Raw genomic sequence first — 23,698 nt, forward strand, 5'->3', positions numbered from 1 at the left:
CATTTTTTTAAACTTAAGTAGTGAATGCGAAGTGAGCGTTGCACAAATGGTTTCAACTAGCTTGTGGGTTTTCCTCAGTCAGCAGGTGTGTGTATGGGAGTGACATTTTTGAAGACAAGAAGAGGAGGGGAGCTAATTGCTGAGTGGACGGTTCCAGTTGTGATACGCATTATTGCATTCAACTGAGGGTCAACAAGGTGTGCCTGTGGTCACGTACGCCAGATCTGTGCACAGTACTCAGCAGTGGGGTATGAAAGGGCAAAGGTTGAAATCCAGAGTGTTGTGGAGCGGTGCCTCACAGATCCAGCAAGTTTGGGCAATAGATTGCTTTTTGGTTTGACCTTGGCTCCTCTTTCTTCAAATGCTCCCAGAAGGACACAGATTTATCTTGAGTCAAGCCCAACTGGATCTTCCTTCAGAGTGTGGGGATGGTAATTACTCTTTAAACCAACAGCTTGGTTACTTCATAATATGGAGTTTCTTGCATCCCAACAGGCACTGCACTTCAACTTAATGCTTTGCATCTGTAAAATGTTTTGAGACATCATGAATTTGTGAAAGGTGCAATATGAAGTCTTTATTTATTTCTTTTTTCTTTCACTCATGAAGTGAACACACATTGCCTAGAAGTACTCTGGTCACTGAGGCAGGAAATTTAACTTTTCTAAAAAGGCCAGCAGATAAAATCTTACTTTTCACAAAAACAATGAAAAGTTGCAGTACTGTAGGCTTGGAAATAAAAGAAACGTAGAACAGTTTGAACTTTAAATATGCTAAAGAATCCTTTAGATGGAAAAGACAACATTCTTGATGTACTAAAAGAGGTTGATAATTGGATAAAAATGCTTTATGGGAATGCAATAAATGATAAACTTGTATTAAAAAAAAGTTAAAAACAGTGGCAACCATGAGGTGAGAAATAAGATGTTGTAGCAAAAGTTAAATATGCCAGAGAAACATTTTCTTTGTAAAACTAAATTACATTAACATGAAATTCCAGTGGAATTGGGTAGTAGTAGGAAAATCACCTGGCTCTAAGAAGGTGGATATATGGAAACTGCAGGATGTACTTGCTTTACATTGTGATACCAGTCTAAAGTACCTTGGGCTGTGGGTGTCAGCATGTACATTGTTACTGAGGCCACTTACCTCTTATCTTTACATCAAGTTGTTCAATTCCATATGTACAATAACAGTTCTTAATTTACATCTTTGTATAATAGGCTCCCAAATGCAGCTCTCGAGTGTAATGTCTCAGATCTCTCTCTCTTCACATGCTTATTTTAGCTCATGTCTTCTCTCTCACTCATGTTAGAGCCATGTGATCAATTGTATCACTTTGAATGTTACTATTCCCACAAACTTACCTCCTTAACAAAGCTTTTGCTTGTTCTGACCTAATATCTCATCATGCAACTTCAGTTTATATTTTGTTTCATAATGCTCCTGTGGAGCTCTAGGGGTTGTTTCAGTACATTCACAGTTCTAAATAAATTTTCATTGCCTAACTAAGGTAAATCTTGCTGCTCAAGAAATTCCACCTTTTACACCAAAATTGAACTTTGTTGATTTCAGTTCTGTATGTGAAAGGGGAAAAACTTGAACACTGAAACATTGAGACAGAAACTTGTCAGTGCCCAGTTTTGTACAAAGATGCAGTAGTGTGTGCTTCATCTAGGTGCTTGAGGCTGGTCCAATATTGGGCCATGGGTCTTATCAACATAACCTGGATGCTTTGCCAGTGCCTGCAATATCTTTTCAGGCAACATGCTGAGCTGTCTGCCTCCTTGGCAGCTGTTTTCAGTAAGCCCCAAAGAGACAAGAACAGTATAAAAAGGACTGATTGGAGGAGGCCTGTTCTCTTGGGCCCACAGCAACCTTTTACAACATTTTTATTTAAAGCAGTTAGATATTTAATGAAAGGAAAAGCGGATAAATAGACATGAGATTGGGCTGGGAACATTGGATTAAAACTTGTACATAGAACATTGTACAGTACAGCACAGTACAGGTCCTTCGACCCACAGTGTTGTGTTGGCCTTATGTCCTATTCTGAGATCAGACTTACCTACATACCCTTCATTGTACTATCTTCCACATGCCTATCCAAGAGTCGCTTAAATGTCCCTAATGTATCTTAATTTACTATGACTGCTGGCAGTGCATTCTACACACCCACCAATCTATGTAAAGAACCTACCTCTGACATCTCCTTTAAATCTTCCTCCACTACCTTAAAATTATGTCCCCTCATGGTAGACATTCCTGCCATGGGAAAAAGTCTCTGGCTATCCACTCTATCTATGCCTGTCAACATCTTGTACACCTCTATTAGGTCACTCCTCATCTTTCTTCAGTCCAGTGAAAAAAGCCCTCGCTCCCTCAACCTTTCTTCATCAGACATGCCCTCCAGTCCAGGCAGCATCCTGGTAAATCTCTTCTGCACCTTCTCTAAAGCTCCCATGTTGTACAAGATTAGTGTCAACATAGACTAGTTGGGTTGAATCGGTGTTATTTCTTTCTGTATAACTCTATGTGAAGAGCTAAGGCATTAGAAGGCCTGAGGAAATGCAAGAGGTATATCGAAAGGAAAACTGGTAGCATACATCATATAGCATGTGTCAATTCACCACCATCCATACTGCAGCCCAGAACTTTCAACTACATTGTTGATAAAACTTCCCTTGAACTGTAAAAAGAATTGTGTGAGACCAATGTCCAAGGAGTAAAAGAAGAAATGGGAAGGAATGGTGAAACATTGGTAGCTCAAGAACGCACTTGCAAAAAGAATATAGATGAATAGAAAATAGTTAATATGTTGCCATTTAGGTAGTCCAACAAAGAGGAGATCACTCTGTGAATGCGTAAATGCAGTCTATTAGACTAAGGTTTACAAGGATGTTGCCAGGGTTGGAGGATTTGAGCTATAGGGAGAGGTTGAATAGGCTAGGGCTGTTTTCCTTGGAGCTTTGGAGGCTGAGTGGTGACCTTATAGATGTTTATAAAATCATGAAGGGCATGGATAGGATAAACAGACAAAATCTTTTCCTTGGGGTGGTGGAGTCCAGAACTAGAGGGCATAGGTTTAGGGTGAGAGAGGAAAGATATAAAAGAGACCTAAGGGGCAACTTTTTAATTCAGAGTGTTGTATGTATATGGAATGAGCTGCCAGAGGAAGTAGTGGAGGCTGGTACAATTGCAACATTTAAAAGGCATCTAGGTATATGCATAAGAAGGGTTTGGAGGGATATGGGCCGGGTGCTGGCAGGTGGGACTAGATTGGTTTGGGATGTCTGGTCAGCATGGAGGAGTTGGACCGAAGGGTTTGCGTCCATGCTGTACATCTCTATGACTCTATGACTTATACGTGATTGTGTTTTGTTTCAGAATTCTAGCATCTCTGATATTTTGGGCTAACATTGCTGGAAACAAGTAGACCTGATCTTACAATGCACAGCCTTTTAAAACAAAATCTACTTAGTAGATGAAAAGCAGAAAACTTTAATCTTTGTCTCCCAACAGCTCTCTTCCATTAAAAAAAACAGCAAACACCAGAATCAAGAAGTGCAAAGTGATCAGTTTCAATTCAGAACCCCTTTTAACCCAACATTGTCACATATATTTGATTGGCAAGCTAAAAGATCTTTCTTTGCCACAGTCTCATAAAAAGGAATGTAACGTGTGTAGACAAAATGAGCCTTTGATGTTTTGTGTCTATTCGCTGAAATGAACGTTGGACACGACTTGCGACCATGCGCAAAATTGAACCATTCTTGCTGGATTCAAGAAATGTATATGATAGCGTTATGCTAACGAGATGCCCATCCACCATCATTCATTTTCTGAATTAGCCATGCAAAGGATACTCTTCTTATTTTAGGTCATTTAACCATTACATATATTGTATTTCTCTTCACTTACTGCATTTCTGACTCCGTGAAGACAGCTTTCATTTTTGTATTTTAATTTGCAAAAGGAAAATTTATGTTTGTGCTTATTGTAGACAGTCTATGGAGAATGTGGACGCAATGGTTTTGTCTAATTTCTCCTTTACTTGTGAAATAAGTTAGTTCTATCTAGTTCAGTATCCTTGCAACACTTGACAGAATTATGTCCAGGAACAAGCCGTTGTTGTTTGATGACATTCTTTTGTTCGTGATTATTATAACAATTATGTATCAAATTTAATTACTTTGCAAAATGAGAAATATGATATTGGTAAGCAGGAATTTTCTGATTGCTAAGCATAGTGACAGTATAAAATGCACTCTGAAATAATATTAACATAGTGAAATATATAAATCAAAGCTATTCTTCTTCTGAGCTAAATCAATTGCTTTGATGATGTAGTTGATATATTTCTGTCTTCAGTAATAACTCATTGCAATTATGATATTTGCCAGCTAAGGTCTGACCAGCTGAAAACATAGTGAAGGAACTGGGCAGTTATTGTACAGAACCAGAGGAGGTTTACTGGACAGACATTGAAATTATTGCATTGAAGACTGTGAATTGCTGTGCAATGTAGAAAGGTGGTACAAGAAATTGAGAATGGATTATGAAGGGGAAAGATTAAGTGCAATTGCAACAGAGGGGTGTGAAGGCTAATAGTTGATTCAACAATAAAGTACTTCACAGAATCAGAAAATGGGTACAGTACAGAGCAAGGCCATTTGGTCCATCATGTTTGTAATGGCTCTTTGAGCATTTAAACTTAATGCTGAGCTTGCCATTTCCCCATAGCCTTGCATATTACTTCTGTTTAAATGGTTATCCATTGCCATCTTGAGTGCTTATTTGATCCTGCTTTCATTACACTTCCACGCTGAGATATTTGTATCATCGATAGTCACAGGTGAGGTGCCAGAAGACTGGAGGTTGGCTAACGTGGTACTATTGTTTAAGAACGGTGGTAAGGACAAGCCAGTGAACTATAAACCAGTGAGCCTGATGTTGCATGCGGTCAAGTTGTTGGAGGGAATCCTGAGGGGCAGGATGTACATGTATTTGGAAAGGCAAGGACTGATTAGGGATAGTCAACATGTCTTTGTGCGTGAGAAATCATGTTTCACAAACTTGATTGAGTTTTTTGAGGAAGTAACAAAGAGGATTGATGAGGGCAGATTAGTAGATGTGATCTATATGGACTTCAGTAAGGCGTTCAACAAGGTTTCCCATGGGAGACTAGTTAACAAGGTTAGATCTCACAGAATACAGGGAGAACTAGCCATTTGGATACAGAACTGACTCAAAGGTAGAAGACAGAGAGTGGTGATGGAGGGTTGTTTTTCAGACTGGAGGCCTGTGACCAGTGGAGTGCCACAAGGATCGGTGCTGGGTTCTCTACTTTTTGTTATTTGCATAAATGATTTGGATGCAAGCATAAGAGGTACAGTTAGTAAGTTTGAGTACAGGAGCTGGGAGGTCATGTGTGGCTATACAGGACATTGGTTAGGCCACTGTTGGAATATTGCATGCAGTTCTGGTCTCCTTCCTATCAGAAAGATATTGTGAAACTTAAAAGGGTTCAGAAAAGATTTACAAGTATGTTGCCAGGGTTGGAGGATCTGAGCTATAGGGAGAGGCTGAACTGGCTGGGGCTGTGTTCACTGGAGCATCAGAGGCTGAGGGGTGACCTTATAGAAGTTTACAAAATTATGAGGGACATGGATAGGATAAATAGACAAAGTCTTTTCCCTCGGGTCGGGGAGTCCAGAACTAGAGAGCATAAGTTTAGGGTGAGAGGGGAAAGAAATAAAAGAGACCTACGGGGCAACTTTTTCACACAGAGGGTGGTATGTGTATGGAATGAGCTGCCAGAGAAAGTGGTGGCGGCTGGTACAATTGCAACATTTAAGAGGCATTTGAATCCGTATATGAATAGAAAGGGTTTGGAGGCAAATGGGCCAGGTGCTGGCAGGTGGGACTAGATTGGGTTGGGATATCTGGTTGGCATGGACGGGTTGGACTGAAGGGTCTGTTTCCATGCTGTACATCTCTATGACTCTATGACTCTATCCATTGTGTAAAATAGCTTTTTCTCATCTCATATTTGCATCTTTTCCAAAGCATTTTAAAACTGTGGCTTCTGGTTCTCAATCCTTTTACAAGTGAGCACCATTTGTCCTTATCCACTTTGTTGAGACTCCTCATGATTTTGAAAATGTCAATGTCATCTCCTCTTAACATTTTCCTCTACAATGAAAGTAGTTCCAATTTCTCCAATTTTCCTTCATAACTGAAGTGTTTCATCCTAGGAAACATTTTTGCCAACTTCAATAATGTGCTCACATCCTTCCTACAACATGATGCACAGAATTGTACATAATACTCCAGCTGAGATCTAGCTCGTGTCTTATTTAAGTTCATCACCGCTCCCCTGCTTTTGAACTCTATGTCCCTATTTATGAAGCCTGGAATACTGCATGCTTTATGAACAGCTTCTGCTATCTGCCCTGCCACCTTTGATGACTTATGCACATATACACTCAAATCTCTCTGTACCTGTGCACCCTTGAGAAGTGTACCCTTTCTTCTATACCATTGTCTGCTACCTATTCATCCACTCAACCAATGTGTCAATTTCCTCTTGAAGTTCTACACTCTTTTCCTCACAGTTTTCAACTTTTCAAAGTTTTGTGTCATCCACAATCTTTAGGATTGTCCCCTGCACATCAAGATCTAGATCATTCATATATATCAGGAAAAGCAAGGAGTCCATATCAACACCGAGGAACTGCGCAACAAATCATCTTCCGGCCTGAAAAATGACCATTAACCATAACTTTCAGCTCCTTATTCTTCAGCCACTTTTGAATCCATTTGTTATTGTCTCTTGTATTCATTGACCTTTGACTTTCCTTAGAATGTCTGTTATATGACATTATAATTGAACACCTTCTGGAAGTCAACATATACCACATCAGTGGTGTTTGCCCCATTCAACATTTTCTGATATCTCTTCAAAATTTCCAGCAAGTTAGACATAGCTTTCCCTGAACAAATCCATGCTGATTCTTCTTAAACAATCCATATCACTATGAAATCTATCTTGACTATTTGTTTTGAGAAGATTCTCCGCCACTGAAGTTAAGCTTATTGGTTTGTAATTGCTAGGCTGATATTTGCAACCCTTTTGATCAAGGGCATAATGTTTACAATTCTCTACACTTCAGCCTCATTCCCACCCCCGCCTCCCAGCCCTCCAGGAATATTGAATAATTATTGCCAGTGCCTCTACCATTTCCACTTCCAACTCAATCAATATTCTAAGATTCCCCTCATCTGATCCTGGTGTCTTAACATTTTTTTTAACTACCAATAGCCTATCCAATGTCTCCTCTTTATCAATTTTGGAGGATTTCCTCCTTTTGCCATCATAGCCTGGGTACTATCTTTTTCATAGATGAAGACAGATGCAAAGTATTAATTCAACATCTCATGATACATCTTGCCTTTGCAATGATACTAAGAGATGATACTATGGCTTTAAGAGGTGTATTTTGTCCTGATTTTTTTGAAAGCAGGCTTTGAGGCAGAGGTACTGAGTTGTCACTTTCAAGCCAATAATATAAATAGGTTGTGAGGCCCTCGATTTTCTTTAAAGTTAGAACAATAGAAGCAGCATCAATGGGTGGAGTCAGATCCCACTGCAACAAGGTTTTAGCGTAGCTTTCAATTGTTGGGGTTTTGAAGTTGGCTGTGGAAACTGTTGTACATCTCTTTCAGCCATAGCAAAAAACTAATGTTCTTGCTCTGCCAGAAGTTTCTCTTGGTGTTTGTTTCTCTTGAATTGGAGAAATATCAATGTTAATGAGGCTGTTTTCGTTGGAGAGAAGAAGGTTGAGAGGTGACTTAATTGAGATGCATCAGATAATCAGAGGGTTACATAGGGTGGACAGTGAGAGCCCTTTTCCTCGGATGATGATCAGATTAGTTTCACAGGTCGGCGTAACATCGAGGGCCGAAGGGCCTGTACTGCGCTTTAACATTCTATATTTGAGATATAAGACAATCCCTCTTACTGAATCCATTTTACTGAATCTGCCTTTGCCAAGGGTGTAGTTATGGGCCATTACTATATTGGGACAGTAGCTGTTTAGTAGTTAAATAATCCATTATTCTGTTTAAGTTTTCCGATTGAGTTAACGTTATATCAATTCATTTTTCTTTTGTTTGCATTTTAACTGTAGGCTAAGAATAAAGTGTGTTTTGCTTAAAGCTAATTGGTGTAATCAATTGAATTACATTTGGAATACAGTACCTTACTCTTGCCTACAAAAATAGAAAAACCTAGGGTCTAGGCCATCTCTTTGACATATTTGAAGGGGGTTTGATATGGTCCAGAACCCCTCTAAATATAAATCCCTTTTTGGTCAATAATAGTCCCTACTCCTCATTTTACCACCTTTTTACTATTGATATGCTTTCAGAAGACTTTAGAACATTTCTGTGTTTTTTCTCATAAAATATCTTTGCTTCTCACATGCCTTTTCAGCTCTGTTCTGAACTTTCTGCATTCAGCTTAGTTCTCAATAGCATTACTGCTTAAAACCTGTTATAAGCACACTTTTTGTGCCTCAACTTAATTTACATCTCCTTTAACATCCAACAAGCTCTGGGTTTATTTGTCCCATTTTTCCCACCTCAGGGAATGCACCTTGACTGAGCCGAAACCAACTCCTCTTCTCAAAGACATCTGGAGATGGTCAATAAATTCTAGCCTAGCCAGTGAAACCCATATCCCACATTCTATATCCATGGGTGATTCAACAAAAGGTAGTTCATTATTCAGCTGTTTCTCCTGCCAACCTTTGGATCCAGTCTATCTGGGCCAGCTCTGTTCTTGTACCTTTGAAATCAGGTCTCTGCCAGTTGATTACTCTTACTCTGGATTGACCAATGTAACTTTTCATTGTCATCCTAAACCTTATGATAGAACAATCACTGCCTCCTAATTGTTTCCTCACTATCACCACTTGCTCCACCTCAATTGAGACAGATAGAGTGCTTCATCCTTTTTGAGCTGGACACAAGCTGCTGGATGAAATTCTCCTGGACATTTTAAAATTTACTTTATTTATTCATTTATGGGATATGGGCATTACTTGTTGGCCAGCATTTATTGACCATCCCAAATTGCCCTTACAAAGGTGGTGGAGAGCTGCAATGTGTTATAAGTTGAACCACAAAGCCCTTAGTGAGGGAATTCCAGGATTTTGACCCAGCAACAGTGAAGGATATATTTCCAAGGCTGGATGGTGATTGATTTGGAGGGAAACTTGCAGGAGGTGGTATTCCTTGGAATTCCTTTGAGATGGAAGCAGTCATGAGTTTGGAAGATGCTGCCTAAGGACCTTTGGTGAACTTATGCGGTGCATCTTGTAGATTGTACTCACTGCTGTTACTAAGTGTTGGTGGTGGAGGGAGTGGATGTTTGTGGATGTGATGCCAATCAAGTGGGCTATTTTTTCCTTGATGGTGTCAAGCTTATTGAGTATTGTTGAATCTGCATCCATCTAGGCAAGTGGGGAATATTCCATCACACTACTGCCGTGTGCCTTGTTGATGGTGAATAGCTGAAAATGTGTTGCTGGAAAAGCGCAGCAGGTCAGGCAGCATCCAAGGAACAGGAGAATCGACGTTTCGGACATCAGCCCTTCTTCGGGAATCCTGATGGTGAATAGGCTTTGGGGACCAGTAGATGAGTTAAACACTGCGGTATTGCTAGTCTCTGACCTGCTGTGGTAGCCATTGTGTTTATCCTGTGAGTCTAGTTGAGTTTCTGGTCAAAGCTAAGTTTAAGGAGGTTGATAATGGGGATTCTGTGTGGCTAATGGCATTGAATGTTAAGTGGTGAGATTGTCTCTTATCAGAGATGATCATTGCCTTGCATTTGTGTGATGTGAATGTTACTTGCCATTTGTTAGCCCAAGTCTGGTTATTATCCCGATCTTGTTGCATTTGAACATGGACTGCTTTATGATGGAGGGAAGGTCATTGATGAAGCAGCTAAAGATAGCTGGGCTTGGAAAATCCCCTGAGGAGCCCTTACAGATATATCCTGGAGCTGACATGACTGACTTCCAACAATCGCAACCATTTTCCTATGTGCTAGGTATGACTCCAACTGGCAGAGAGTTTGCCCCCTGATCCCCATTGACTTCAGTTTTGCTAGGGCTCCTTGATGCCACACTTGGTCGAACGTGGCCTTGATATCAAGGGTTGTCACTCTCAACTCACCTCTGGAATTCTGCTCTTTCATCCACGCTTGAGCCCAGGCTGTAATAAGGCCACAAAGCCAAACTGGGCATCACTGAGCCGGTTGTGATGAGCAGCAGGTGCTGCTTGATAGCACTATTGATGACACCTTCCATCACTTTGAATAGTGACTAAAAGTTCACTGATTGGGCGATAATTGGTCGAGTTGGATTTATCCTGCTTTTACATACAGGACATACCTGAGCAATTTTCCACATTGTCGGATAGGTGCCAATATTGGAACTGTATTGGAACAGCTCAGATAAGGAAGCAGCAAATTCTTGAGCACAAGTCTTCAGTACTATTGCTGGAACGTTGTCCAGACCCATAACCTTTACATTACCCTCCTACCAGGGCCTCCAACCATTTCTTGATATCATGTGGAGTGAGTTGAATTGACTGAAGACTAATATCTGTATTGCTGGGGATCGCTGGAAAAGGCCAAGATGGATCTTCACTTCTAGCTGAAGATTGCTGCAAATGCTTCAGTCTTATCTTTGGAATGATGTGTTGGGTTCTTCCATTATTGAGGATGGGGATATTTGTGGAGCTTCCTCATCTGTGTGTTGTTTGATTACCAACCACTATTCGTGCCACTGGATAGGTACATGAAAAGGAAAGGTTGAGGGATATGAGCCAGGAGCACGCAGGTGGGACTAGATGAGTTTGGGATTATGTTCGGCATGGACTGGTTGGACTAAAGAGTCTGTTGCAGAGCTGTATGACTCTCTGACTCTATGACTGAAAGTGACAGGATAGCAGAGTTTAGAACTGATCCGTTGGTTGTGGGGTCACTTATGCTTTGTCTATCGCTTGATGCTTACACTGCTTGACATGCAAATAGCCCTGTTTGGTAGCTTTACCAAGTTGGCACCTCATTTTTAGATAAGCCTCATGCTGCTCCTGCCATGCCCTCCTGCACTCTCCATTAAACCAGGTTGATCCCCTGGCTTGAATGTAATTATTGAGTTGGGAATATGCCAGGCCATGAGTTTGCAGATTGTATTGATATACAATTCTGCTGCTGTTAATGCACCTCATAGATGCCCAGTTTTGATTTGCTACATCTGTTTGTATTCCGTCCAATCTAGCTCTGTGATAGTGTCTCACAACATGATGGAGGGTTTTGTCAATATGAAGACTTAGTCTCTACAAAACTGTACGGTGGTCACTCTTACTCATAGACAAATAAGTATGCAGCCAGGAGATTGGTAATTATAAGGTGAAGTATGTTTTTTCCCCTTGTTGGTTCTCTCACCACCTGCCGCAGAGCGAGTCTAGTCGCTATGTCCTGTAGGACCAGACCACTCAATCAGGAGTGCTGCTGCTGAGGTATTCTTGGTGTTGGGCATTGAAATCCCCCACCCAGAGCACATTCTGCACCCTTGCCACCTTTAGTACTTCCTCCAAGTGTTGTCCAACATGGAAGAATACTGATTCAACTACTGAGGGAAGACAGTATGTGGTAATTAGCAGGAGGTTTCCTTGCCCATGTTTAACCTGAAGTCATGAGACTTCATGGAGCCTGGAGTCAATGCTGAGGATGTCCAAGGCAATTCCTTCCTGACTGTATATCACTGTGCTGCTGTTGCTGCTGCCTCTGCAGTCTAGCTGCTGGGACAGGGCATATCCAGGGATAGTGATAGTCATGCCTGGAAACATTGTCTGTAGGTTTGATTACATCAAACTGTTGTCTGAGTAGTCTTTAAGACTGTTCTCCTAATTTTGACACTAGATGTTAGTCAGGAAGATTTGCATGGTTTACACAGCTGTTTTTACCAGTGTCCTATCCAGCACCTATGTCAATATCAAGTGGTCAGTCCGGTTTCATTTCTTTGTTGAGAGTGGTTTGCTAGACCATTTTAGAGTGCAGTTGATAGTCAATGACATTGGTATATGTCTGGAGTCACATACAGGCCAGACTAGGTGAGGATGGCAGATTTCCTTCCCTGAAGGATAGCAGTGAACCAGATGGACTTTTCTAACAGTCAACAGTGATTGCATGGTCATTAGAAGATTCTCAATTCCGTATATTTGTAGTTGAATTCAAAATCCATTATCTGCTGTGGTGGGATTCGAACCCAGAACATCAGCTACATTTCTAGATTATTAGTCTAGAGATAATACCACTCGGCTATCAACTCCCCATGCATAATCTAGGATTGCTCATCTCTCCCTAACTCTACCATTATCCCTGTATTGAGTTAGGCAGACTGATTAACAATTATAGAGTTTCTTTACTCCTTCGACATGAAAAATGAGATTATTATGAAGAGAAATAGTGTAGGACTTAGCTTTGATCAATTATTTTAACAAAGGTAATCTGAAATTTAAAGAAGTAGTTTGCTGTCATATTGAGAATTTTATGCCACAATTAGAGAAGGAACACATGCAAGTCACTACCGAGGTGGACAGGACAGAGATTTGGGCAGGACTTTTATTTTAAAATAATTCACAACATGGGTGGCACAGTGGTTAGCACTGCTGCCTCATAGCACCAGGTAACCGGGTACCATTCCAGCCTGGTTGACTGTGTGGAGTTTGTACATTCTTCCTGAGTCCGTGTGGGTTTCTGCTGAGTGCTCCGGTTTCCTCCCACATTCCAAAGATGTGAAGGTTAGGTGGATTGGTCATGCTAAATCACTCTGCAGTATCCAGGGACGTGTAGGCTTGGTGGATTAGCCTTGGTAAATGCAGGGTTACAGGGATAGACAGGGGACGGGGGGCCTGGGTCTGGGTGGAATGTCATTTGGAGGGTCAGTGCAGACTTGATAGGCTGAATGGCCTCTATCTGCAATGTAGTGATTCAATGATTCTATGTGGTCATCGCTGGCTGGTCCTTTCATTATTACTCAACCCTAATTGCCCTAGGGAAGATGGTGATAAGCTGCCTTCTTGAAAAGTTGCAGTCCTTGAGATGTAGAGACATCAATAGCACTTTTCAGAAGGGAAATCCAGGATTTTGACTCAGCAACTGTGAAGGAACATCGATATAGATCCAAGACAGGATGGTGTGTGGCTTAGAGAGGGTATTTGCATGTGATGGTATTCCCATAGATCTGTTGCCCTTGTTCTTTTAGGTGGCAGGGAATGTGATTTGGAAATACTGTTAAATCAGGCTTGGTGAATGAATGCAGGAGATTCATTGATTGCCATGCTGTTGAATGTCAAGGAGAAGTGGTTACATTCTCTCGTGCTGGAGATAGCCAATGCTTAGCACTAGTGTAAGGTGAATATTGTCACTTATCAGCTCAAGCTTGAATAGTGTCTTGCTGCATATGGAGAATACAAACTGTTTCTGTGCCTGAGCAAATTTTTAAGGCAGTGCTTAGGATATGGAATGCACTGCCTAGAATTGTGATAGAGGCAGTTTTAGTTGAGGCTTTCAAGAGGAATTAGATGAATGTTTGGAAAAAATAATCTGCAAGGATATGGAACAAAGCAGGAGTTTGGCACTAGGAAAAGGTGCTGCTACAGGTACAAGGCACCAAATGGCCTCCATTATTTGCTGTAAGTCACCTCTGTGATTCTGAATCATGAATGGTACTGAACTCGGTACAATCATCAGAAAATATCCCCACTTCTGAACTTATGATAGAAGGAAATGTAGTGAATGAAGAAGATGAAGATGCTTGGGTTGGATACTACCCTAATAAACTCCTGCAGAAATGTTGGTAACATTCCATTTTCATATTGAGGATATCCTCCATCTTTGGCCTGGCACTAAAGGTAAAATCACCTTGGTCCCAGAAGACCATCATCTCATTATGGAGAGATGACTGGTGGTGGTTTAACCTGACAGTCACCACACCACAGACAGAAGAAAAGTTGAGAAGGAGAGTTCTTTACAATAATCACAGCCAATGCAGGAATTGAACCTCAATGTTGATTCACTTTGCATCACAAAGTGGCCATTCAACCAATTGAGCTAACCAACCCTAACCAATCACAGGATAAATCGAACAGTCTTCAAATAGATCTAGCAAATCAAAACTGAGTATCCATGAACTGCTATGAGGCATCAACGGAAGCAGAACTGTATTCAATAATCATTTTTGCCTCAAGGCCCAGTGTATTACAACAACTCTTCCATTACCATCGAGGCAGAAGATGGGCGGCACGGTGGCACAGTGGTTAGCACTGTTGCCTCACAGCGCCAGAGACCCGGGTTCAATTCCCACCTCAGGCGACTGACTGTGTGGGGTTTGCACGTTCTCCCCGTGTCTGCGTGGGTTTCCTCTGGGTGCTCCAGTTTCCTCCCACAGTCCAAAAATGTGCGGGTTAGGTGAATTGGCCATGCTATATTGCCCGTAGTGTTAGGTAATGGGTAAATGTAGGGTTATGGGTTGGTGTGGACTTGTTGGCCCTAAGGGCCTGTTTCCACACTGTAATGTATTTGAAAAAGATCAACCCTGGTCTATTGAAGAGTAAAGGAGCAATACCAGGTACTTCACAAACTAGGTGTCAATCTGATGAAGCTATGGCATAGGACTAGAACTTAAGACCCTAAGAAGTAGGTACAGGAGTGGGCCATTTGGCCCCTCAAACTTGCTTTGCCATTCAATAGGATCATGGCTGACCCAACATTCCTCATGTCCACTTTCCTGCCCTTGCCCCGTAACCCTTGATTCCTGTTCTGTTCAAGAAACTATCTATCTCAGCCTTAAATATGAACAAGGACTCTGTCCCCACAGCTCTCTGTGGCAAGGAATTTAAAAAGCTGATAAACCTTTAAGAGAAGAAATTCCTCCTCAAATCAGTCTTAAATTGGTGTCCTTTGCTTCTGAGATGATGTGCTCTGGTCATAGACTCGTCCACGATGGGAAACAACCTCTCAGCATTTAACTTTGCAACCCTCTTAGAAATCACATATGTCTCAACTAAATTGCCTCTCATTCTTCTAAACTCTGAATCCCATCTGTTTTGACTCTGTTCATAAGACAATCCCTCCCATACCAGGCATGATCCTAGTGAACCTTCTCTGAACCACTTCCAACTAAATGATATCTTCTTAATATAGAGGACCATAACTGCTCATAGTGCTCCAAACTGATCTCACCAGGACCTTGTACAGTTGCAGTAAAACTTCCCTACTCGTATACTCAAAACCCTCTTGAAGTAAGGGCCAACATTTCATTAGCTTTCCTGATTACCTGCTGCACCCATGTGCTATCTTTCTGTGTTGCGTGCACAAGCACCTTCAAGTCCCTTTGTGTTGCAGCTTTCTGCATTTTTTTCTCCATTTAAATAATATTCTGTTCTTTTGTTCTCCTTTCCAAAATGAACAACTTCAAATTTTCACATACATACCCCATGTGCCAACTTGTTTGCCCACTTACTAAACCTATCAATATCTGTTTTATGTAAACTGTAAACTGTAAACTGTTTTATGCCACTGACAACCTGCCTTTCCACCTATTTTTGTGTTGTCTACAAATTTGGTGACAGTACATTCACTTCCCTCCTCCAAGTCATTAATATACATTGTAAACAGTTGCAGTCCCAGCACTGATCTCTGGTGAACCCCACTGGGCACAGGTTGTCAACCTGAAAAAGGATTCCTTATCCCCATTTACAGTTTCCAGCCTATTAGCCAATTCTTAAGCCATGCCAATATACTATCTCCATTCCATAAGCTCTTACCTTATCGTTTCATGTCAAACAGAGGAAGCAGCATGCAATAGATAGGCTGAGCCATCCCACAACAGTCAGCACTGCAGGCCCTCCACATCCGTTTGGGAATGATGGTGGATAATTAAAGAGAGATAGGTGCGCACAACAAGGAAGTTTTTACAATTGGGGGAAGGGAAATTACGATGCTGTAAGACAGGATTTGAGGAGCATACGTTGGGAGCATAGGCTGTCAGGGAAGGATGTGGTGGAAATGTGGAACTTTTTCAAGGAGCAGATACGACATGTCCTTGATATGTATGTACCTATCAGGCAGGAAAGAAATGGTCGTGTGAGGGAGCCTTGGTTGACGAGGGAGGTTGAATGTCTAGTAAAGAGGAAGAAGGAGGCTTACATAAGGTTGAGGAAACAGGGTTCAGACAGAGCAGTGGAGGGATACAGGATAGCCAGAAGGGACCTGAAGAAAGGGATTAGGAGAGCTAAGAGAGGGCATGAAAAATCCTTGGCGGATAGGATCAAGGATAACCCCAAGGCATTCTATGCGTATGTGAGAAACCTGAGAATGACGAGAACGAGGGTAGGTCCGATCAAGGACAATGGTGGGAGACTGTGTATTGAGTCGGAAGAGATAGGAGAGGTCTTGAACAAGTACTTCTCTTCAGTATTTACAAACGAGAGGGACCGTATTGTTGAAGAGGAGAGTGTGAAACGGACTGATAAGCTAGAAGAGATACCTGTTAGGAAGGAAGATGTGTTGGACATTTTGAACAACTTGAGGATAGACAAGTCCCCCGGGCCTGACGGGATATATCCTAGGATTATGTGGGAAGCAAGAGAGGAAATTGCAGTACCGTTGGCAATGATCTTCTCGTCTTCACTGGCAACGGGGGTGGTACCAGGGGACTGGAGAGTAGCGAATGTTGTGCCCCTGTTCAAAAAAGGGAATAGGGATAACCCCGGGAATTACAGGCCAGTTAGTCTTACTTCTGTGGTAGGCAAAGTAATGGAAAGGGTACTGAGGGATAGGATTTACGAGTATCTGGAAAGACACTGCTTGATTAGGGACAGCCAGCACGGATTTGTGAAGGGTAGGTCTTGCCTTACAAGTCTTATTGAATTCTTCGAGGAGGTGACCAAGCATGTGGATGAGGGTAGAGCAGTGGATGTAGTGTACATGGATTTTAGTAAGGCATTTGATAAGGTTCCCCATGGTAGGCTTATGCGGAAAGTCAGGAGGCATGGGATAGAGGGAAATTTGGCCAATTGGATAGAAAACTGGCTAACCGGTCGAAGTCAGAGAGTGGTGGTAGATGGTAAATATTCAGCATGGAGCCCAGTTACAAGTGGAGTTCCGCAGGGATCAGTTCTGGGTCCTCTGCTGTTTGTAATTTTTATTAATGACTTAGATGAGGGAGTCGAAGGGTGGGTCTGTAAATTTGCAGATGATACAAAGATAGGTGGAGTTGTGGACAGTGAGGAGGGCTGTTGTCGGCTGCAGAGGGACTTAGATATGATGCAGAGCTGGGCTGAGGAGTGGCAGATGGAGTTCAACCCTGCCAAGTGTGAGGTTGTCCATTTTGGAAGAACAAATAAGAATGCGGAATACAGGGTTAATGGTAGGGTTCTTGGTCAGGTGGAGGAACAGAGGGATCTTGGGGTCTATGTACATAGATCTTTGAAGGTTGCCACTCAGGTGGATAGAGTTTGTAAGAAGGCCTATGGAGTATTATCGTTCATTAGCAGAGGGATTGAATTCAAGAGTCGTGAGGTGATGTTGCAGCTGTACAGGACTTTGGTTAGGCCACATTTGGAGTACTGTGTGCAGTTCTGGTCGCCTCACTTTAGGAAAGATGTGGAAGCTTTGGAGAGGGTGCAGAGAAGATTTACCAGGATGTTGCCTGGAATGGAGAGTAGGTCGTACGAGGATAGGTTGAGAGTTCTCGGCCTTTTCTCGTTGGAACGGCGAAGGATGAGGGGTGACTTGATCAAGGTTTATAAGATGATCAGAGGAATAGATAGAGTAGACAGTCAGAAACTTTTTCCCCGGGTACAACAGAGTGTTACAAGGGGACATAAATTTAAGGTGAAGGGTGGAAGGTATAGGGGAGATGTCAGGGGTGGGTTCTTTACCCAGAGAGTGGTGGGGGCATGGAATGCGCTGCCCGTGGGAGTGGTAGAGTCAGAATCATTGGCGACCTTTAAGCGGCATTTGGATAGGTACATGGATGGGTGCTTAATCTAGGATAGAAGTTCGGCACAACATCGTGGGCCGAAGGGCCTGTTCTGTGCTGTATTGTTCTATGTTCTATGTTCTAACTCATTGAGTACATTTAAGAATTGAGATGAATAGGTTCTTGAGTATCAAGGCGATCTAGGGTTATGGGAAGAAAGCGGGAGAATGGAGTTGAGAAACTTAACAGCCATGATTGAATGGTGGAGCTGAATCAATGGGCTGAAAGACCTGATTCTACTGCTATGTCATTTGGTCTTATGGTCTTAATTAACAGGGCAGATGCTCCACATATATCCCCAAGCGCAACAATGGGGAAGCCCAGCACATTGGTGCAAAACACAAGGCTTAAGTATTTTTAACCATCTTCAGCCAGCCATGCCAAGTAGGTGATCCAAATGAGCCTCCTCCTTATGACCCTAACATCACAGATACCAGTCTTCAGATTCATGTCTTTTTCAAAAGCCAGCATTGAATCTGCCTCCATCATACCCTCAGGCAGTCAATGTTATCCCCTGTTGCACTTCATGTCAGCTCTGATGCAGGGTCATCTAAACTCAAAACGTTAGCTTGCTCTCTCTCCATGGATACTGACTGACCTGCTGTGATCTCCAGCATTTGTTGTTTTCAGTACCCTTAGGCAATGTCTTGCAGATCCTAATCATTGGTGCATAAAAAAGTTTTCTCTCATGGCACCTTTTGTTCCTTTGTCATTTAAATCATTGTTTCCTGCCTGCTGATCTTTCTGCCAGTTTCTCTCTATTTGCCCTGTTCAGACCAAGTTTTAAACAACATTATCTAATGTCCCCTCAACCTTCCGTTCAAGAGGAAGAGACCCAGTTTCTCCAAGCCATCTCTGTATCTGAAGTTCCTTATCTCTGGCACCTGTCTCATAAATCTTTGCTGCATCGTAGCCAACGCCTTCACATCCTTCTATAAGTGTGATGGCCAGACTTACAAAAAAAACTTTGGATGAGGTTGATCCAGTGATTTATAATCTTCCAGTCAGGGCGGCGTGGTAGCTCAGAGGTTAACACTGCTGCTTCACATTGCCAGGACCTGGGTTTGATTCCAGTCTCGGGCAACTGTGTGTGTGGAGCTTGCGCATTCTCCCCGTGTCAGCGTGGATTTCATCCGGGTGCTCCGCTTTCCTCTCACAATCCAAGGGTGTGCAGGTTAGATGAATTGGCCATGCTAAATTGCCCATAGTGATCAGGGATGTGTAGGTTAGATGTAGTGGTCAGGGGTAAATATAGGATAAAAGGGTAGGGAAATGGGTATGGGTGGGTTACTGTTTGGAGGGTCGGTGTGGACTTGTTGGGCCAAAGGGCTTGTTTCCACACTGTAGGGATTCTATGATTATAACTTTCTTCCCTTCGTTCTTTCTGCTTCTATTTACAAAGTCCATGACTCATGTACTTTATTAACCACTTTCACAATAGGATTAAGAAAGAGGTAGGAAAGCTGCAGAGGAGAAATGGTAGGTAGAGCATCAAAGGTGAAGGCATCTGGAATAAATTTATGAGAACTTGTTTTTCAATGCAGGTGGGGAGTAAAGATTATTGGAAAGTAATAAGGGGGACAAAGAATGTCAAGAGATAATGCCATCAGTGAACGAGATTACAGGAAAATAAAAATTTAGACAGCTGAAGAGGTGGGAGGAAGGGGGGGAGGGGAGTTGGTACAGAATATGAATGTGAAATGTTATGTTGAGGCTGAGATTGAAGGAAAACAGAACTACTTGAAATAAAGAATGATTACTTCTTGTACCAGTGATTTGTCCAATGTCCTATTTCACTGCTTGAATTCTCCATCCATTTGTCTGAAAAAAAAAGAAAAAGCATTTGTGATTAGAATTGACTTGGAATTGACGTAGAAATTGGTACCTGGCCTTGAACTCTGATTTCCTAATTTCAGAATTCCAAATAGTGAGTTTCAAATTCCTGGAAAGAGCAATGAATTCCATGGACTGCTTGAAATGTGGCATAGCTGCTGCCAATCAGGCTTTCAAGTACTGGGATAATTCAGTTCACTCTTGATCCTTCCATCCAAGCGAATTCAAATTAAACACAATGCAAGTCAAATGTCCAGGAACAACATAGATTTAGAAGACTGTATAGCAATTTCCTTTTGTTGTTTCTGTGCAATTAACAATCTTTCACTCCTGCATGCTATTTCACAATGGAGACAGACATCATTGAAGTCCAACTACTTAGTTGAAGATCGATTATTATATTTTGCTTGAACAAAACCCGATCAAACAACATATAAAAATAGACATAAAACACTGAATCAGTGAGATTCTGCATTTGAAACTGACCGCAGTATTTCCAAACTTCTTCATAGATGCCTTAAGGCTCCTGCTGCACAGGGAGCGTGTTGCTATTTTCATATCAGTCCAGCAGATGCTGCACTTTACTGTTAGTATTAGCTTCTCAACAACACTGGAAAGCTAACACCCCACCACCACCCCAACAACCCATAAGACATACACCAACCTTCACTAACAATATTCAAATTACAAAGCCTGTTATTTCCCACAGAATCTCTCAACATTCACAAAATGCTCAAAAATACACATAAATTGTCATATTTAGATTTATGATTTTGCATCATTCTTAAAAGAACTGTAATACTGGAACATCTGATGGCACATAAAATAGATTCCTAATTATATGTGGTTTTGTGAGTTAGAAAATTTTCTTTGTATTTCTAAATGCTTCCTAATATTTTCTAATTCACTGTCATGCTTTTAAATGGGATTTAATTGCTTTTAACTAAGCAGTTTCATAACTTCAACAAGGAATAGGGAGTGAGGTCTGAAATGATGTGCACTATTGTCTAGAATTTGTAGAGAAATGCATTTTCTTGTAATCCTTTCCATGTGCCACTTGAGATATTATGATGACTCTAGAATTCTGAATGGTCAAGAATTTTGACAAAGTTTTTAAAAGAGACTTTCCTTATACACAGGTAAATAATTGCAAATAATTGAAATAAAACACACTATTCTTCAGGTAATTAATTATGCAATACAATAAGGCTAACAATTTTGATTACAAACAAGTATAGGTACAAATATCCCTCTTCAGAGTAAAGGAGTAACATGAGTAAGCAAAATATTGGAAAATGTTTCTCAAAATCTCTAATTAGGTTCTGTCACACAATGGATTGTACATTAGTTCCTACATCCCAATCACTTTGCTATATTGTTCTTCTCATTGGTAGTATTATTAATATTATTAATTATTAATTAACAATTCTTTCTTCTTAGAAATGTAAATGTAAAAGTTAGAGTCAATAGCTCAGTCTAAGTGAGCTTACCATTTTTTACTTGTGAAATAATCACGGTTCACTGCACAGCAATGACAAAGCAAGAATCTGAAAACAACACTTAAAAATATTGAATAGAAAATAATTCCAGCTAGGTCAGCACTAAATATTATTATGTCCTGGAAATAGTGGAATGTGCTTATTACTTAGTAACTAAACAATATACAAAACAAGTTTAAGGGTTGTCTATATATTTACAGTTATTGTCACAAAACTACATTGGAGTGGGAAAGGGTTAATTTTCGATCTATAACGAAATGATCAATTTATCATATGTTGCCATGATTGTGCAATATAGAGATAAGCAATGATTTTACGCTTATGGAAAAGGTGAAGATTATGGATGCCCCCTCGCAGTTTTTAGTAATTCATGATTATTTGATTTACAGTGCTTTTTATGCTTGATATTAATTCAACTAGTTTAACCCTCTTACATAAAACCTACGCGCAGTGTTCAGCTCTTTAAAATCAACAATCAAGAACCCTGGGAATCTTGGAAAATCATCTCGTCAGAGACTCTGAGACTCCAGCTGGGAGAGATGGTTACTTTGTACCTGCAGTCATTAATTAATTCTACAAGGGAAGTAAATTTCTAGCTTCTATGAATAAGGACTAAAGACTCAAGGCTATATTTTCACAAGATGTGTGGCTCCACAAAGCCTTTCATGGAATGCATTTCTTTCACACATACAGCCTGTGGATGTTTTATTATTTTTCCGAGGTCTAATTCTTAGCACTTGAGGCTGTGGGGCTCACAGCCAACATTTCCCACTGCTGTAAGGGAATGTCGCAAATCATTATTGTTACGATATAATTTTAAAAACTTTATTTAATATGAAGACCTTACTCTTGACCTCCACAGAGTACCTAAGGCTTGTCCAGGGGCCTCAATGAAAAGTTGATGAAATCACCTCCGTCACTTCGACAACTTGCTGCTCTTTTCCAGTGACCTCCTGCTGGTCCATAGAGCTACATAGCTTGCATTAATTTATTTAGTGTGGAAGGAAATCTGAAGACTATTTTCAACACTGAGGAACAACAGACTTAAGGAAAGGATCACATTCTATTTTGAGCACACTGTCAGCATCAAACATTCCTAGATAAGGTTAAAACTAGAGAAGGTGTGCGGCAGCTAGTGATATTGAAAGCTGGTAATTTTTGGCTTAGGATTTGTTTCCATTTAATTTCCATTTAAATTCCCTCCTCCTAGTAGTGGCAAGTTAGGATATACTAATGTTTGGTGAAGAGACTTGATGTGCATCTGTTTATTGCCAGTCAGTACAATTCATTCAACAGAAAAAAAACTGCAGTTGGGTTTGACTCTATTTCTGGAACATGATTTGTACGAATGAGTTCCAAAACACTACTGCTTATCATCCTGTACAAATATTTGTCAGGATCTCAAGATGTGGAATCTATTTTACTTTCAAGCCAAAATGACAACACAGCAAAACCACTTTCAGACCTAAAATTAAAATCTTAATCATAGCTAGCCAGTAATTAACTTTATGGTTCAAGTATTTAGTGGACAATTTTAACTCTGTCTAACCACCAGAAGCCAGGCTAGAAATGAGTTAGGATAAAAATGACATGCTGATGTTCAATTTCCTGTCTCATGGCAGTTTTAATATCACTTTTTTTTGCATCTGTGACATCTTTGAGACTTGGGCATGAGCCTTATTGAAATAGGTAAATCAGGGTGATGATCAAATGGAAGCCCAATTCAATTTTAATTTGAACATTGGGACATTCTTTTGAAACCATGAAGAACATTTTGGTTATAGTCATCTCCCATCCCATCCATGAAACACCCATAATCCACTCATGACTTACATAACTAGTGACCTGGCAGCCTCTGGGACTCTTGATTCACATTGATTGCCTGGCTCCAACACCCCTGTTTATTTTCCAACAGCACTAAAATTTAATCTAATGTCCTTATGTATCTGAAGGAGGCCCCTCCTAGACTAATGGGATACTGCCATTTCCCACAGCAACAATCCTTGCGGTTTCTGTTTATGAGAGTTTTATTTATTGAGGAATCAAGGTGAAGGATAAAAGCCCATATGGCAGTGCACAACCAAGGTTGAACAGAATAACATCGATGTGATAAATCAGGAAGTTATAATTAGATGCTAAGCTTGTGGAAGGAATCAACGATAAAGGCTGGGATTTTAGTTTGCCTTTTGCCTGCCAGCCCGCGCTTTTCCTATCCATTAACACTGAATAGGAGAAATGGTTAGC

The sequence above is a fragment of the Chiloscyllium punctatum genome, chromosome 11 (assembly GCF_047496795.1).
Source record: "Chiloscyllium punctatum isolate Juve2018m chromosome 11, sChiPun1.3, whole genome shotgun sequence".
Lineage (NCBI taxonomy): Eukaryota > Metazoa > Chordata > Chondrichthyes > Orectolobiformes > Hemiscylliidae > Chiloscyllium > Chiloscyllium punctatum.